Source organism: Megachile rotundata, chromosome 12, assembly GCF_050947335.1.
Source record: "Megachile rotundata isolate GNS110a chromosome 12, iyMegRotu1, whole genome shotgun sequence".
Lineage (NCBI taxonomy): Eukaryota > Metazoa > Arthropoda > Insecta > Hymenoptera > Megachilidae > Megachile > Megachile rotundata.
In genome coordinates, this window is record NC_134994.1 from 15,252,518 (window position 1) to 15,269,944 (window position 17,427).

Genomic DNA, 17,427 nt, shown 5'->3' on the forward strand with positions numbered 1-17,427 from the left:
GGCGAACATGTGTGCGCGTGCTGTGGCCGCTGCGGCTCCACCGCCACCCGCTTGCCACCGCCGCGCCCTTACGTAGCTTCGCTCCTTTCCTATCCTTCCCTCTGATTTTCTATCGCTTCTACCTTTCCTGCCCACGGACCACTCTTTCGAAAAACTCTAATTAAGATGGCCAACCGTCTAGTCACCGTCCTTGTTGCTACCTGTTGATGCTTTTCTTGCGATATCGTCGCGACTCGCTTTCCACCGCCGATCTTATTTCGTCCACGGCTAACGGGCAGGACCGCTGATAAGCTTACTTCTTACGTTTTATCGAACGATAAATGATCTTGAAATCGGCTACTCCGAAACGACGACAAGAACAAACGAGCACGAGCTATATATTTACGCCTCCGTTTCTGGCAACCCTCGTTGTGGGGAAACCTGAAGGAAACCACAGAGAGAGAGAGATCCGACATGCATCGAACACCTAATCCGATTAATCTTGTACCCTTTTACGAAAATCTAGTTTTCATATTTTTCAGCGCATATTTCCTGTGCATGTTTTTTGAGACGCTCCGTTTTTCGTTCTTTTGTTTGGTATTTCATCAATGCCCATACGGTCGACTCCCTACCAATTACGCGGACACCGTTTTTCCGTCGAACTTCGACACTCCAATCGGTACGGGAAAAAGCTCGTGGACGCTGGTCGCGCAGAACTCGAAGCTCTGTATTCCCGGGGAAAAAAGAGGAAGGGAAACAAGAAAAAAAAGCGGTAGACACGTTCACACGCGCGCAATTTCGACTCGCAGAGCGTAGCGTGTGTCACGGGGTTGCACGACACACTGCCAATAGAGATCGGACGTGGCGCGAACGCTGTAGGTTTCGCGTTACCGTTTTGTCTACGCGAACCGTCGTTCGCGTGCCTTGTGATCGCGGCAAATGCACGGAAATGAGGCTTTCGAAGATGGAAACCCGACCGTCCGTGATAGAATTATACAGAATTTTTTTTTGTACTCGTCATTACCGTGTCTACTAATGGCTCGCAGCTCTTTAATCATCGTCAAAGCTGCAAGCTCTTGTTCAACGGACAAAAGTTGAAAGAGAGTTCCCTATTAATCGATCGAGCGTCCCTAGTTCTCGCGAATCGAGGCTACTCGCTTATCTTCCTGCTTTTTCAACTTTTATAATAAATCAGCATTTCGTGCAAGTTTAGAATATCTACGAGATTCGTTCGAATCTTCCACGGTTAAATTTATGGCGCGTCATATTTTTCGTCTGTAACTTCTTCAAGACGTTTGCAACCGATATTTGGTTATCGCAAGTCGAAAGGATAGCCTTTTAGGCTCTTCACCGACCATAATTTGTTTCCCCGAATCAGTTCCTCTTTTCACCGATGAAGTATGCATTATTATACATATAATATATTATAGATTTCAGCATGCTATTCCGTTTCGAAAGATGGTTATTTCGTGCGACCCACACTTTTTCTGACAAAGTCGAGTTCGGTCTCGTCGGGACGCAACACGACACGGACAAAGAAAATTCAATTTCGCCGTTCCGCTATGCCTCACGAATACCCGTCCACCGTTGCCACTGCATCTTACAAGTTTGGACTTCTTACTTGTTAGAAACCTCCAGGAGAGCGACGCGTGGGGTAGGTCGCACTCCTCAACGTTCTCCTAACACGCTAAATGATTTATCGACGAAGAAATTGACAATCTGAACTTCGAGAAGCTCTACAAATTTAACCTCTCGACTGTTTAACGCGAAACTCGTGGAATCTCGATCGTGGTACACCGTTACAGCAATGTCTTTTCACGATCATGGTTTTAATCAAAGGTAAAAGGTACACTCTATGTGCACGCGTTACGCGTAACTTTCGTTACATTGGAAAATCGAAAGCAAACGACAGCAAACTTCTTTCAGTCTCCTTTTAGCCTAAGCGCGTACGTGTCCGGAGTATAAAGGAACTCAAAATGGAACAGGGGAACGAAAGTTCGATCGCGAATGTCGTTTCTTCTGTTACGCGTTCAGAACTTTCCCATTATTCAGCGTTTTCGTCAAATTTTTAGAAGTTTTTAGCAAAATCCAGTAAACTCGGCGACGGATTATTTACGAGCAATGGTTCGCAGCTCGCGGTGTGTTAAACGCTTCCGAAACAAAAGGGAACACGAGTTACGGCGCACCGAACGATGCATTATTTTCAGAGTCGCGGCACGCCACCGATGTTTCAACAAAGCGACTTGTCCGAAACAATATTTTGACGTTGTAACACGGTGCCGAGCAACGTGACCGATTGAAAAGCTGACAAGCGTCGAATTTTTCCGGCAAATCCCTGTACACGGTTTTTCTCCCCATTTTTTCTTCCTCGACGGCTCTCCCTTTCGTTACTTTTTCTGTCATCGTTGACTACCGCATCTAACCCGCTAAAAAGGAGCTTAAGAAGCCTTTTATGAAAAGATTTTACCTTTATACCCTGCACCGCTCCATTAACACCAATTAAATCGCGTTCCTGAAGTTTAATTTTTTTAGCCACAAACAAAAACAGGAAACAATATTCCTAAGATCTTAAAATTTTGGAGTTCTGTTGAATACTAAAGACGTCTGATCTCTTAAAGCTTATCTTCTCTTTCCTTTAGAGTCGAAGACCATGCTCAAATTAGAGGCTAGATAATCACAGTATCGCGTAGTCAGAGAATAGTTTGTTTACTGATCAACGATAGCGAAAGAGCCCACGTGAAAAGATACCTTTTCAGGAAGAACATCCCCCGTACCACTCCAATTCGGAAGTTCTCGCTTTAAAATCAATTTGCGCAAAAGAGTGACTCGTCCAACTGCGAGTAACGAGGGATGAATCTTAGCAAAGTTTCTCTGGTTAACGCGAAAATGGAAGGAAAGCAAAGATCAAAGACCAAAGAGAGAACAGAAGAGGCTAGTAGAAGAGATCGAAATGGGAACGGCAAAAGGAAGAAAGGTGAACGTGGAGAAAGGCGGTATCGAAGAGGTAAGAAAGAGAGCAGAAGAGATTCCTGGAAGATTCAGCGAACAAGAAAAGGGCGAAAGAGTGTCGAAAGTTCGGTGTCGAAGAAGAAGAATCAGAAATAGAAGGTCCCGTACGAACGAACAGAAAGAGATACAGCGGAGTAACAATGGCGCGACGCTACGTTCCATTTCGCAGCACGGAATAAAAGTTTCTATTCCACGGACTGGTAGGCGAGAACCGTAAGCACTCTTTGACCCTTGCTCGTACTTCTTTCGAGCGACGCGGTCACATCGTCTCTGCGAAAGAAAACTCTCATTTCGCTGTAAATTCCATCGAGTTTCATTGTCCCGTGGTACGTGGTCGAAATGGCGCGGGTCCTCGTCTCGTTTGGCTAAGCATATTTTTACTCGAACGTCCCACGACCCCTTTGTAAAGTGTCTATTTAATTCTCGTCGGTTCGTAAGTGAACCCTCGACAAGAGTAACTTCGGTTCGACCACCACTTTATTCAGACAATTTTTATAAAATGTTATACCCGGCGGAACTATATAGATACCGCAGAAAGGACTATATGAAAAACCGCAGGAAAATTATTTCGAAATTCAGACGATGAAACGAGCAGACGAATAATAATTTCAACATTTTATCTTCGAGCTGTGGACTTCCTCGTTCGTTGCATTTTTAAAACTGACGCTCTCAAAAAGGAAGTCCCGTGGGAAAGAATTTTATTTCGTCTTAACTTTTATTAATTAAATGTACTCGCAGCATGGACGAAGGAACGATGTAAATAACTTCGACTGCTGAGCGTAGAGTTCGAGGAGCATCTTCTCCCATTAAAAAATATTATAAAATATCGAACTTAAATAACATCGTACAGTTTATTCGTATTAACATATTATTTAGATAACGTTGGAACTACAAGTGCACGAAGCTCTTTTAAATCGAAAACGAAACAAACTAGCAATTAGCTGAGTGCTAATGGAAACGATACACGCGTTCCTATAAATATGAGAAAATGGTCATGGAGATTATTGAAGCAGTAACTTTTGAAGGCGGTTTCTCGTTAGTTAACGTTGCGAAGTTCGCTGCGGTTGCTACTTTTCTCGCCAATAGCCCGTGTAGGTGAGAAACTCCTTTCCTTTCCTTCCATTTCACCGTTCTTCGTTCGCCCGGTGAAATAGAGTCTTACAAAGTCGACTGCTTTATCGCGTGCCACGCTGCCGCGAGAAATCGCCATCTTCCGAAACAGATTACGGCCAGGGATTTACTTTTACGACCGGTCAAACATCGAGGACTCGCCGGCGAATGTCCAATCGGAACGATAACGTTTCCAACACACTTTCCAATGGCTGCCTTCTGAATATCGTGAATCGCGTGCAACGTTTCGTTCAGCGTTACTTTCATAAACCGAAACGTTCTTTAAAAAGCACCGATGGAGCAAACGAGTTCGTATTCCGGGCTATTTCGATCTTAAAATGTCGTTTCGAGAACACATTCGAATCGAATAGAATTATGGAGGGGTATTTTACAAATGTAGTGAATTTTTCATAGATATATATACCACGCGAGATTAAAAAAAAGCAACAAAGGCAAGCACAAAAGCAAGGAAGCACGTATTTTCTTCAAAAGACTGCAACAGGTGAAAGAACTAGCTCGACAAAAATAAGATTAATTATGTTTTCGTGATAATATTCACACATACACCGCATTTAGTACTTTTATTTTCCCTCGTTAGCGGTGTTACATAAAATAAGTTAATTGTGTACCACGCAACAAAACTTGTGTATCAACGATCGAATATCCGTATTCAAACTGAACAGAATTCCTGGAATATTAAATCGTACCGACAACATGATATAAAATGTTTATTGCAAAAAGCACTGGTGCAGCATTCTTCTTTCGTCCAGCATTGTATGTCACCGGCGAATTAAAATAACGCTCAGCTAATCTTAGCGGACAGTGCAAGACACAAGTATCGCAACGGTGAACGCGTTAAAGAGGTACATCTGGCTGACCTACATGTTCATTCGTAGGATGCAGAAGCACAAAAACGGACGGTACGTCTGCGACACAGCCGCTCGAGACGTAAGAGTGCATCGTTCGAGATAAGAAGTCGGTCGGAGCAGTCACGATAAGAAGTTTCCTCGGTACAGAATCGCGCGCAACCCCTGGCTTCTGCATCCATTATTCATAATTCGACGAGGATTCCGGAAAAGCGACGTCAACAAGTAGCGGCCGCTTCTGTTCCGGTGAATCGAGCTAAATCGAGGTCTACACGATCGGCAACATCTGCTCGTCTGCCTGTAAACGTCTACGCTCGTTACGATCGAACAAAACGTCTACCGGGAATATCAGTTTTTCGATCGTTCTTCCTGGGCGATACGACTTTATCGAACTGGATAACTTTATCGGCGATCGATGGCACGAGGCTGCCTTTAAATATCGATCTAAACGTTCTAGGCAGGTGGATCGATTTATCGAACTTTGTTCGTTCGAAAGTAGCATACGAATCTTCGTTCCTAAAAGTGAATTCTTCCGTCCGAGTTACGTCGGATCGTTCCTTTGGTGCCCAGTTTCGTTAAATGCTGTATGCCAAGATTTATCTTAATGGCTACTCGTAAAGGGTACAGTCCCTTTGCCCAGAGGAGTCTCCAAGAACACGGTGGATGCTCCCAGAGGGCCCGTTCACGACTGCAACGGTTTAAAGCCGCGTTTGCCATGCAACCATCAGCACGGCGGTGCCCCTATTCCTTAGGTTGTTTCATTGCTGGCACTTTCGTATTCTGTTTCATCCGACAAATCTTGCGCGTGGATCCTCCAATTTTGTCGAAGCACTTTGTGCCAGGTAAGTAAGCGGCGACAGATAATACCGGGTAACCACCTGAAAGCGAATTTCGAAAAGGAGTAGTCGCGAATAAACGGATACGACATCATAAGCTACGTACGAAATAACATAAAGAATTATCAATTATCTTTACAAACGTGGATGCGTAAAAGCATCTTTAAAATGTTGCGCAATTTAAAAAAAAGTTAAGAATTTAACGCGAATCAAAAATACGCGTCGATATCCCGAGGCGAACGATACTCTATTCGGTCGAAAATGCATTTGGCTAGAGATTCGTGTTTGTATTTATAGTTTTTTTTCGACATCTGTGCAATAAAAATATCAAAGCGGCGGTAGAGTCGCTGTGGGGCACTCGCGGCCCGTTTCCCGTTAGACGTTACGAGACCGGAAATGACAAGCTGCTACCGTTTCCTGTGTTTCCCGGATATTTGTACAGCTTTTACCGTGCCATCCAGCTAACTTTTGTAGGTACATGCTCGATCCTCCGGACTGTTTCAGTGCACGCGTGCAACTTTTAACGATCACGCTTTTACGAACTCGAGGAAAGTTGCAGTGGTCGCGATCGAGCCCGAAAGACGCGCAAACTCCGAGATTGTAGGTGCAGCGAAACAGCGAAGAAAACGCATCCGTCTTGGAAGCGCGGCCGAGACGATACCGTCGAGACGGAGGACGGTCAGGGAAGTCTAGTTTTATTGCCGTTTTCTCACGGCTTCGAGGCAAGACTAGCGGTCCGAACTGCTCGAGATAAGAAGGGGTTTATTAGAAGGGAGAAAGCAGAGCCAGGATATAGCCGGTTCTCGTCCGGCTGCTCGGTGAACCAGGAAAAGACCCTTATCACGGGACGAGAAGCCGGTGAATAAATACAGTTTCGCCAAGTTGCTGGCAGTGCTGAACTTTCCGATTCCTTCGAGCGTCCCGTGAGCTCGACGAGGACGGCGAACTTGGACGGAAGAAAACGAGGGGACACGCGTTTAACCCAACTATAACTCGCGCTACCATCCCCCTATTTCTCCCCGATGTTTCTTTCCTTTTTCTCGCAGTCCTGTAAACGTTATACTCCCTCGAACGACTCGGTTGCCTTCTCGATCGAACGATTCCCCGAATCCATCCTCGCTTTTTCGTCTTCGTGTTTCGTTTTCCCGGCGGCGCACCTGCTACCTCCACGAAAGGGAATTCCTCCGAATTACGCGTCGATTGTTTCGAAAAACTCTTCCGCATTCAGAACCATTATTTCTCCTCGACGGACGACAAAGTCTAATGCGCTCCAAGATTCGTGAAAATTTTCACGCCTTACGCGACAGAAACCTGCTAATAGACTAACCGGTACTAGCTGTTATTGATCGAAAACCGATAATAAGCCGTGAGTGATTAATTATTCGTCTGTAATTCGATCGATCCAATAAAATATAGCTGTTCTATAATTAATCGGAGATCGATAACTCGGATTAAAATAGACTTCTAAGGAATATTCCTCTGCCTTTTCCGTCTGGACGAAGACAGAAGTTGTCGTTGAAAGTATATTCCGGCATGAAACGAGCGGAAAAAACAAGCAACGTTCCCGATAAAAATACATCGGCTTGGCGGACTTGGACTAATTGGTCCAGACGGAAAAATTTATTCTCGGCGGACGTTTAATTATCCACTTTTTCCTCGCGTGACCCGACAGCCACGCGAGCCACCAGGGTAACACGTGTTTTCGATAGGTTAACGAGCGATCGTTCGTAGATCGATAAACGGGAAACGATCCTAGTCACGGCTAACTAACTACTCGAAGCAGTGACTCGAAGGAAAACGGGCTCTTAATTTTGCAACGAATCGACGTGGGAGTTGGCTATCCTCGGAGGGTGTCTTAATTGCGACGAGTATCCGGCTTCGAGGCAAGGAAAAAGAACGGACACGGTAAGGAGTTAATTAAAATTGCGCATCGAGCGAAAAGAGAAAAAAATAATAAGACGTCGAAGGAGAAAAGGAGAGATCGTTGGGTGAACGCGTTTCTTGCGATAGAGATCGCAAACGAGAACAATTGTCAGATGAGAGGCAATCGTATCTAAGAAAATCGTCGCGAACGATACAAACAAGGGAAAACGAGGAAAATCAGCGGACGACGCCGGGGGATACTGGGACAGGATGGAAGAAAAAAACTGGATTAGAGGAGAGGATTCCCTGGCAACGGTACAGGTGTCTGCTGAAAATCGAGTACATTCTTTAACGAGAGTCAAGAATTCTTTAATTAACATTCAGACCGGAACTTGACCGTTCTTCCACTTCTTTAACGAACTTCAAAACACCTCGATATTTTCTTCGCACGAATGAAATGTCGTTCTATCGTAATAAACGATTTAAAGGTAGGGTGTTCGAAGAGCTGTTGGGCGCAGATGTAATTTTGATTAAAGATAAAATCGAAAATAAAATAAAAGTAAGGGCAAAGTAAAAACTATTGAAAGAAAAATGAATCGTTCCGAAGTAATCGAGAGGATTGGTCGGTGGCAATTATCGAAGATCGATGGAAAGACGGGAGGGAGTTACGGTTCAGGACAGGGAACGGCGAAGATTAGGTGGGCGTCGTGGAACAACGACGTCGCCGTCAGACCTACGAGACCTAGACGGTGAACCCGGCATGCTAATGAACTCGTTCACCGACGCAGTTTACCGTACGCGCTTTAATCAAAGAGCAACCGGCAATTACAATTATCCCGGGGATTTGTTGCAATTCCTCGCGCGTACGTTGTCCGCCCGAACGAACGAGCAACGGCGTTTATCTCCCGCCTTTGACTTTTATTTGCCTCGTCGTTTTCCACCTCGTTTGCGAGAATCGTCATTGTCGTTGGAAAACTACCGTCCAATCCACTGGGATCTCTTACTCTTCTTTCTACTTTTAACCTATCGCTGCGACAAATTCCAACACGGAGCTTCATTGAAACTTCTCGATTGTTTGCGAAATTAATCGAGTCAGAACGATCGAAGGAGATGTACATTCGTTTCCGTTAATATTTTATCCGCATTCGAGCGGGAGGTTAATTCGAAATTAAATTAAAACGACTCGATAAAACATTTTTCGATGGCGTTTCCAGCGGGAATGCCGAGAAAATTCTTGCCGTTGAATTTGACCGAAAAACTTTCCCGAGTAAGATGCTAGAGCGTGAAAGTTTCGGTCGAGTCAGTAACTCAAGCTCATCGTTTAAAGTTTTATCAAAGTATTTAGCACTGGTCGAGCGAGATTTCGAGCTATACGTGACATTTTACTGCGGAGAGTTGTCGTTTTAACGAGAAAGCCGTTTCCCCTCGGAAGAACGCTCCTACGGGAGTCGCGTCGAAGAAGAAAACACGAAACGAGACCGACTAAATTTCATTTATTACGGAATTGTTCGTGTTTTAAAGAGGCACTTTTGCTTGCTCGCAAAGCGCGAACATTCTTGTTGCAGTATGCTTTGGGAAAAATCTTCCACCGGCTCGGCGCGAAGTGTCGCGAATAGCCGAGAATTTCACGAGTCGTTCAAGTGACACTCGACCTTTTACTATCCTCTAAAAAAGCTCTGGTCGTCTTCGTCATCGTCGTCGTCGTCGTGGTACGCTCGACGGAGCAAGGAATCGATCTTACGCCGTCGAAGAATATCCTTCTGCTTTTTCTTCGGCTTCGATAAAATAAACCTTGTTTTGCGCTAAATCGAATCTTTTCGAGCCCGACCATAAAGCCATTTTGAGTGGTGATAAACGTAGCTACTTTACCGCGAGATAGCCTACTCTCCTTAACGTGTCTCGCTCCTCGATTTCTCTCGAAAACAAGCTTGCAGCCGTAACGCAATTTTACTAGTTGATAAAATGTCGATTGCGTTGTCGACGCGTTGTTGACATTGAAAGAAACGCGGACCGTGTAAAACGAAGCGGGTGATTTTTTAATCGATATTTCCTTTTTGTTCGTTTTTTAACAAAGTTCACAAAGTGTTGTCGTAAACAAAGGGCTCGTGTAAACGAAAAAATTAAACAAAGAAATTGCTTCGACGCAATTCGTTGTATCTTGCTCGTGTAACGCTCTCTGCTGGAAAATTATCGATAACATCCCGATATTCCAACTGGAATAACACGTAAACTGAAATTTCAATTTTTTTACCATTGCGCTGTTTCTTGAAATATTATTGTTATAACTCTGGCTCGCGATTACCATATCATTTGAAAGTGCAATACTCGCGTTGCAGAAGAACCCAGTGCGGTAAGAGACGCTGCATAGTTTAAATTAGTCTCTGGCACCAATTTATGCGCCGAAACTACATTGAAACCAGTTACGTTGTATAAACGAACCACTCGACTCGATTCGAGGGTGGCAGCTATCTTTGTTGTGAAAATTTTAAAGGTTTCATGCAAATCGTCGCCACAAAAAATATCCGTGTCCGATGTCCGTTCACTCTTCTTAACTAACATGTTCCCCAGAACCAGACACGACCCCGCGATATTACCGCAAAGTTCGTTAATCGATCGAGACAAGTCCGTTCAAAGTTGGGAACGAATGGACGACCGTTGGGAATCGGCAGGGTAATGGAGGGAAGAAAGCTCGGCAAAGCTTGCGAATTGAATCGCATCGAAACGAAGCCGTCTTTGACGATAAATGGTTGACCGTTGAAACAGCGGATCAGCGCTAGGACCAAGAACTTCCTTGACAATTTGAATATATCCAACTAATCGGCAAAGTGTCAGAACAAGCTGGGCCACGTAGCACGCATATACATATCCCAGGGGTCGATTGTGTTCGATTCTCGATAACTAGCTGGAACTTGCCAGGGACACGTGACCGAAATTTCCCGATTCAACGAGCGAAACTTTCCCCGAGATTGACGCTTTACCGTCTACCACTGCATCTGCTTTACCTTCGCCTCGTCGTTGTCCTTGTCCTCGCGCAACACCATAAACTGCATCCTCTGGATTCGAAAACCGGCTTGTATTAAACTTCGGCGCTGACGCGAGACGAGTAAGTACTCGATAAATATCGGATACCGAGTTTCCGATTAAACTATTCGCGCGAATTACCGATACCTCCCTTCGGCTTCCGATGCCAAATCAATTTTTCTCGCGAGCCAAACTTTCAAATTTTCTGCATAAACGCGTTGGTACACTCGTTCTCGCGTACGAGTCGAAAACAATGCTTAGACGAAGCAACCACTCGCGAGACCGTCGTTGCCATTATCTTCGCGTTCATGCCCCACCTTCCGAGGAATGAGGGTTCCAAACCTACGCTTATAATTTTAGATGCTGGAACGTTGTATACGCGTATAGGATCTCTGGGAAACAGGAATTTGGGGCAGCAAGTATTCGCTAATTACGATTTTCCCTGCTTCCACGTTCCCATCCCGTGGAATATGGAAGTTTCGATCCTGCAATAGTAATTTTGAATACTGTTATGTTGCGCGCGTAGAGATCGTGAAAAATAAGGAGCACAGCCATTGGTTATCCTTCAGCCCATTTCCAAGTTGCAAGATTAACGAGTTGCAGCGTTTTCGATGCACGTAGAGAAACGAGCTAGCCTCGATTCCCGAGGGATAACCGTCGACCGAAGAATTGCTCTTTCGAGGGACGTATTCTTCGCAGATGAGTCAGGGAATAAAAATATTGTTTACGACCGAATAAAACTGAGTCCCTGTTCCATCCGGCAGCTACCCGCGAATAAAAATGCGTGAAAAGTGGGTGGGGAAAAAAAGATCGGAGAGGATCGTCCGTGGAGCAAACTCGCGAAATGTAACGCGACTAGGTTCGCGTAAAACGAGATGAAACGACGACGTCGAGGACTGTTGGGAATAAAACGTAAAAGGGACCACCGAAACAGAGGTTCGTTCGTCGATGGTGATCCGCAGGTATCTAGTAGAAATCGTAACGAGGATATATTTGAAACGCGAGACGAAATTACGACGCCGAAATCGAAGGAAATCCTGGCAGAACCACGTTAATAATTTCGTCGGTTGCAGGCGGTGGCCAGGAATCGCAGAGAATGCCCGCGTAATTTCGCCGGCGCATAATTTAACCAGCTTCAGGGAAGATTATTCTGGCGGACGTGCAATATGATAATTCGAGCATTTCGATTTGCATAGAAACCAGAGACTGCCATGTTTTCTCGGCCATAAGCGACCGCTTCGTTAAGATGAAAGAAGCTTTTCGTATAATGTATCCAAGATTCGTGCAAGCAATGGCAGCAACGGTGTTTCTCGATTCTCCGGATCCATATTCATGGTATCTCGCCGCTTTTTCTCTTCGGCGAGTTTTCGTCTGTTTGGAATACGATTTATTTTCGAACGCGCGTTGACCAGCCAGCCATTGCGACCCGAAAATTAAGTCACTTCGGATAATTAACGAACTCCCGATAACGAACTAGCTTATCGACCGTGATGAACGATGACCGATAGGTTTGTTCGATATTTTCGGAAAAGCTTCGCGGCGTTTTCGTATCATCGACCGCTTTTAGTCGCATGAATATGCATTAACCGAAAAGGTAACGGGCGTAAGAATAATAATAACTGTGAAAAATGAATTTTGATTCGAATTAATCTTCTCCGGTGAACGTTTCATCCGCGACAACGGAAGCGCGCTGCTCGCAGCAGAAAGTGCCACCAATAATTCATAACCAGCGTATAGATTCACGCTCCGTGGACGAAGAGGACGAGAAAACTGCACGAATTTCCCACGATGCCTCGGAAACGCTAAAGAGCTATGAATGTTTAATAAAAACCGGATACTCGTAGGGAAATGGCTGCCGGGTTTCGTCTATTGCTGATTTCACGAGAAAACTTCCGACCTGCTGGATACATTAATATCGTGCCACGGTCAAATATACGGCGGTGCAACATGGCGGATATGACTGTCCGTTTTTACACCGGATATACCGTGAACGTCCACGAGATCGAACGCAGCAGCCGAACAAAGCGCACAAAGGATCAAACGCGAATTCGCGAAACACCGTTTCGCGATCAAAATAATTGTCCTCCCGAGGACCATCGTAAAAATCGTTGGAACGCCTCTGACACTTTCTAGAGCCTGCAGAAATTCGCGCGCGGTTAAAAAAATAAACTCTTCGAAGCGTTTGCTGTATCGCGGTATTCGTCGAAACTGAGAGAAAACTGCTGGGTCGCAAAAACTTGAACGCGTAGAGCTTTATGAATGTTTAATGAAATCGTGATATTCGTGGTCGCCGGCTTTCGACAATACTTATTTCGCGATAAAACTTTGGTTGTCCGTCGTCGAATCGCAGAGTCGCGTCGTCGGCAAATGACTTTCGAAGAGCGTTCGTTTCGTGCCATCCTCGAGAGCGCGGTCGAAAATCGTGACATGTTTTTAAGACCTCGTATCCACGACGAACACTATATTCCGCCGCTGCTGCTACTGAAACAACCCTCTCGCCGAACTTTATGATCGAAGCATCAATCTTTCGAAAGTATGCAGTTACTGGACTCGCGAGAAGTGACAAGTATCGACCTCCCGAGTACTAAAGGGTTCGAATATTTCATATTCAGTGACAATATCAAAAATCCCGTCGTCTACAAAATATAAAATGCGATTAATTAGCCGTGGTACGAAAACGATGAAGTTTGGCTAATCGATGAACAACTTGGAGCTTTACGCGCAAACTAGGCAACCGAATATATCGGCTTACTTATAGCAGCCAGGCCAAGCAACGTTACAACGCGAACCCGGTACAATCGTAAAGCCAAATCCTATGCCGTTGCAAATCCTATTAGAAACTAAATCCTACCTGCCGAATCCTATCACCGACCGAATCTCGTGATCTCCTAATCCGCGGAAATTGTATTTGAAAAATCTATATGTATAGAAAACAGAATGCCCGTCGATATATCCCCAATTAATACCCGAATCCTTTCTGCTCGAAATTTTGCATAACTTCTCTGGTGAGACTTTGCGGACCACCTAATCCCTCTCGCTATCGAGCAATAATTAACGAAAGCACTAATTCACTGCATCGATCGTATATTTCTGCGTATAACAGGCGAGCTGAGATAAATCATATAACGCGTAGCGATTTAACGCTCAACGATGAACGAGCGATTGTGCTAATCACCCGTTTTAATTATATGTCGAGGTTCGCGAGGCGGATAATCGACAGTGTACGGACATAAAAGATTCCGCGCGGCAATGCAAAATAAATCTGCTCGAAACGCGTAATTTAAATTAATGGGAAGCATCTATGCGTCGTTGAAAGCTCACAGCAATTCGGTGTCATAATTTGAAAGCGTCTAAACAAATCATTGTACGTACGTCAACGATGATTCTCGAGTTGTGCATCGTTCCTCGCGGAGTTCGTTACATTTTTCGAGTGGTTTACGAGACGCGGAGTTGAAAATACGGACACCGAGCCGTAAGTGTCGGCTGCAGCAAGTTTTAACGACGACATCTTCAGTAAACTCGGTTTGTTAATGGGCAACCAAAATAAACTCGATAATTAATACGGTGAATTCCGCGATGCGAAAAGTTTTCGACTCGGTTGGAAACGACTCGTATCTCTCTTCGCTGATCCTCTTGGTAAAACGAAAGAGAAGTTGCCGGTAAGAAGGAAACACCGCGAAGAAATTGGGTGAAACTTCGAACTAACCGCCGAGCTTCCCAGCCAATTTTCCCCTGCTATTGTATCTCTTTCTTATCTAAATATTATCTCGTTTCTTGGCTTGGACGCTTCCGTGGATCTCTTTTAACGGACATATGTAACATTTCCGGTGCTTGTTGTACCAACAGAAAGCGACGAATATCGCGAGCTCGATGATCCTTGAATTCGATTGGTATACCAACTTTTAAAATGGAATAAATTAATTCTCAACGTTCGACAGTCAACCGGAATCCGTGTTTTATATTTCTTATTCCCTCCCCGAGAATAAGAAATCCTATCAAACGTTGTTCGCGAAAGAATCTGATGGATTATTTTCGAAGCAGCATCGACAGTGGAAGAAAATTTTCACCGACGTAATATCCCTGGCGGTTTCCCGTGTGCGAAAATGATCGATACCTCGAAAAACGTTCCGACCGTGTCCTGGAGGCCACTCTTGATAAAAAAAAAAGAGAAATAGAAAAAACCATCCAACCGCGGTGGCAAGACGAGCAAAAAGAGAGCAGGGGTTGCCGGTGGCGTCGCGAGAAGAGACGAGGCTGAAAAAGGGGAAGGGGAAAAAATGAATTATGCGACGAATCGAAAATGCTGGTCACGATGGAACTCAAGGGTATTGTCCTGTCCTGTCTCTTGCCTTCTCTCTCTCCTTCTGTCGCCTGGTCCTCCTTCATTTTTCACTCTTTTCCTCGTTCTGGATTCTCGATTCTCAGTTCGCTGTGGGAAAAGACGAGAAACACGGAGAGGAAAGACAGGAAAACGAGGCGACGAGCTATGATTTGTAGCGGTGCCGTCAGGATGTTCCTCGCTCTGATGGATCGGCTATCTCTTCTGCTTACTTTCGTCGCTGCAAATAGGAACGGCGACCGTGTAGCCAAGAGAAACTAGCCTGCAAAACGATTCATTCCCTTCGTGACGTTTGTTTGTCTCTCTAATTAGCTCGGACGAATTAAATCGTCGATCGTCTATCGATGCATACTGACTGTAACACTAGCAAAGTTAAATATCTTATCTCCTTTTATTATTACTAAAAAAAGACTTAACAGAAAATTCGGCTTATGATCTTAAGATAAAGGTAGGGCAAAAAAGTTGAACCTTTAATGCATAAATAAGAAGCTTCCCCGAAGGTGAATGCAGACTTGAACGTGCAGCTGACTGTCGAATCTCGCCGTGTTAATAAGACAGCCAGCGTCTCGACGTAGCCAATAAGCCGAGAAGCTGTTCAGCAGGCAATTTAATATTCTAGGCGACCCCCTACGATTCGTGTAGAATCTACACCACGGATACAATACAGGTGGAAAGAATTGTCGCAACGGGATATTATTATTCGGCAATGCGCGCTGATATCGGTAGCAGGTTATGCATAAAAGAGTAGCTAGTTGTTTCGACTCGAATTGCTTTCTCAAGAATTTAATAAAGTGGCAAACGCTGTGAACCTCGAATAATAAAAAAGTAATTGGACAGATAGATTCGTTAATTCTCTATAGAAGCATTTAAGGGTGAGGTAGATTTACTTAGAAATCATTGTTTAGTTTTAAACCGAAGATAAGGCCATTGCAGGAGCAGCGGTTCAACTGTTCTTTCGTGCTGTCTGTATTTAATAAAGCGTTTCAATTTAGAGAGACAACGAGGTTAAAAACGTTGCATACGGAAGCTCGGTAGAAACGAGGTTCGTGGTCAGCAGCATAATCCACGGCAGATAAAGGTGCATGAATTTTTCATGCAGCCTGTTAAACGCTTGGTCCGGGACTGGTCGCGCGCTGGGTTGCTCGTGGAATTTCAGCGAGTCGCATTTGCGTGAAGCTGTAGCCGCAGGAAGGACTTACCTTGAGAATGTTATCTTCCGTTTCCGCGTGATTCAGTCGCGGCGCCGCAACGGGAATCCCAGATGTTCATGCATTTGCATTAAAATGCTTCTAACCGCGGCTACCTTCTTTCAATGCCCGAGCCACGGATTCTCTTCTCTGCTCCCGGAGTGGATTTCGGTCGCGTTACGAAAAAAAATCCACTAGTTTTTGCCGGAATAAAGAACGGTATTTAGCGGAAGTGTCTTGTGTCGGCGATGCTTCGCGCTGGATAACTTTTATCGTTTCATACTGCAGCAAAGTTAAGGGGATAAACGCTTTAACCTGTGTGCGAAACACCGTTTCGCGAAAATAAAGTTTAAAGTTACCAGCGTGTAGTTGAATTAATAAGGAGAGGCGTGTAATCGTGTAGGACGCAATATACGGAATATTTCATTTACGGCGCATGCATTGATTATCTTCGTAACTTCGTCGAATGACTTGTTTTAAAAGTAACCTATGAAAATTTTCTCATCCTGTTCTCGGGCAAAAGAAGCGTACGTTGCACCTCGAGTACACGGGATCGTTCTTCAACGTATCCTAACACGAATTTCTTCGGGCGACCAAAATTCGCTGCTCGAAACACGATAACGCATACACGATTGATCTCCTTTTTTTATTTTTGTTCTCGTTCCCGGTTGAAAAGTCAATTTCACCCGGTATCGGTGAAATAGCGCGGAATAACCTAGATATGAATACGTCGCTGATGGAAAACCGTTATCAATACATTGCAATGAACGATTGACCGTGACCGGGCTGCAACAATGGTAATAAAACGTGCGTGCTCGCTCTTTGTTCGACACGCACCGTTCCCGCTTTATTCTTCCGCTGAAGCACGTTGAAAATTCTGACCGCGGCTAGACTAGCGGGGCGGTGACAGACAACGGTGAAATAGTTGCGTTCAGAGTGTATACGGAAATCGAGAAAAATACAAGGCCGTTCTCTCCCCTTCGCTGTTACCGTCTGCGAGCGGGAACAACCCTCCGCAAGATCAGAATTTCGCGACTGAATTGCGCGGCTGTCTGAATCGTTCGATAAAATCCATCGCGGTAACTGAAAATTCAATTCTTAACGACCGGCTTTAACCGTTTGTTATCTACGATCGAGTGGAGGGAAATTGGAGAATATATTTTGATAGCTGCCAGCGACTGTAACCGCGATCGCTTCGAATCGAAATTACGTACCGC

General features: G+C 44.8%; 1 protein-coding gene across 1 annotated transcript in view; it reads left to right on the forward strand.

Annotated features, from left to right (window-relative positions):
* Positions 1 to 17,427, forward strand: part of LOC100876533 (band 7 protein AGAP004871) — a 61,592-nt gene that overhangs the window by 23,037 nt on the left and 21,128 nt on the right. The window lies entirely within an intron of this gene.